Here is a 2,064-nt window from a genome sequence, read left to right as displayed (position 1 = left end):
TATTTGAGCTCTCTGGGTAGCATTGCCATATGCAGTGTAGGGAACCTTCCATATGGTTTCTGAAAAGTGGTTACAGCACACGTGCACCAGGCACTTTTCAAAGTAAAACAGATCTGTTCATTTTTATTTTCAAAATACCAAAGCAGTAAAATCATGTAATTGAGTAATCACTTGCCAAATTTCCTTTTTTAATCTAATCTATTTTGAGTTACATCAGAGCCAAAATGCAAATTAAACTGGTAAGGTTCCAAGATTTTTTTTTTTCCCTTTTAGAAAACACAATTTAAGGTACTCATAAGTAAGGAAATTTTAAAAACCATTTGTTTTGTATGCTGTAAACTTTGGAAAACAAGTTTCAGCCTGAAGTAAATTTTCATAGGTAATAGGTTAAATAGAAGTCTTATGTAAATTTTGATCCCTTCTTAACAACTCCAATGTTCATTTTATGAAATCTGATTTGAAAATAATGCTGTTGTTTTAAGAGAGGCTCAAAGGGTCAGAAACTCGATAAAAAAAGTATCCACTCTAACAAGGCATACTTATGCTCTTTCAGCTCTAATTACTCTATCAAGAGAGGAGAGGTTCCTGGGATTGCTCATTTGCAGTCTCCATGAATCAATTTTTTTGGGGGTTGTTGTTGCAGCACCATTAAAAGCCAAACTCACTCGCCAGCCTGGGCAAACTCATCAGCACTTGACCACAAGGCGAGACAGATCCTCACCATCCTACCACAGCCTCACAAAGTCGCACTTCCAAGCAGATTAACAATCCGATAGGTAAAAGTAGCCTTCCAGAGTACTGGCTGCTGGAAACCTTTGCTCGTTGGGTGCAGTTGTTCAGGTTAAGTCTCTCCCTACCCGCAGGCAGCCTTTGTGAAGAGCCGTGTGACCTCCTCGGTTGCCTCCTACCACAGTGCTGCCGTCTGTTGAAAAACCTGGCACCTGCTCAAGTCAAGGCTGTTTTCATGGCACTTGTCTTTTCCCCCCTCAAAACTCCTTCCTCCAGCTGGGGGCTGCTCGTGATGCTTCCCAGTCCCTTTTGTAAGGCTGCAAAGGTGCAACTGGCCCTGTTCATTTTAAAATACTTTACAGCAGCCAGTTTCCCATTTACTGGAAAATAAACCCTGATGCTGCTATTGGAAAAGAGCTGTTAAGGGAAAAGACACGCCAATCCTTAGCATGCAAAATGCAGCAGAAGACATACAGAAGCGAGAGATGGAGGAGTGACAAGGCTGACAGCTTGCAGAAGACTGACTGACCTTGCAGCTGCCCTTCTAAAGGGGATCTTGCCTCTCTCCAATGTGTCTTTTCTACCCCATCCCCAGCAGTGCCGTTGGTACTCATCGCATCCTGGTGACCTGGTTCGGTAAGCTAAATCCACTGAGAATTAATTTGTTTTTTCTTCTGCTGCTGCTACTAAAGGCTGAGTTTTCTACCAGTTTAACTCCTCAACTCCACTTCACTTAAACTGCTAGGTGACAGCCAGTCCAAGGGAAGCGAGGGCAGTGGGTGCCCAGGGGAACAGGGACATTTTTTTTGGCAGCTAACAGCCCAAATTAGCTGCGTTGTCAAACCACACCCTCAGGTCTCTCAGGGCTATGGAGACTAAAGACATGGTAAAGAGGGCAAAGGAGAGACAGGAAAAGTGTGAAATCAAAACAGACCAAGGATAAAGAGAATACGCATACTAGATGCAAAGTAGGGGCTGGACTGTGAGTGTTGATCGTGGGAACAGATGGAGAGATAGAGAAATGACACCCATTACACTCAAAATCTCATGTATGAGGGAGGGGGAGAGAAGGCAGAGACACAGTGTAGTGGGAGTGAGGGGATTCACAAGATGGGGAAAAGATTTGCAGAAAATAATGGTTTATGAAAAACTGGAATCGGAACTTACTGTTCACTGGAAAATCACAGTCTAGTTGTATCAGTGCGGTTAGAGAAGAACGATCCTTTGAAAAACAGCTTAATACTGTCTCTTTTTCGTGTTTGACAATTGCAAGGAGCACCTGCTCTTTGTGCACTGCATAGTCATACACAAGGAGTTAAAAGGTACAGTGTAACA

The sequence above is a fragment of the Falco naumanni genome, chromosome 2 (genome assembly GCF_017639655.2).
Source record: "Falco naumanni isolate bFalNau1 chromosome 2, bFalNau1.pat, whole genome shotgun sequence".
NCBI lineage: Eukaryota > Metazoa > Chordata > Aves > Falconiformes > Falconidae > Falco > Falco naumanni.
The sequence above is the reverse complement of the archived record's forward strand: the minus strand, read 5'-3'. Positions refer to the sequence as shown.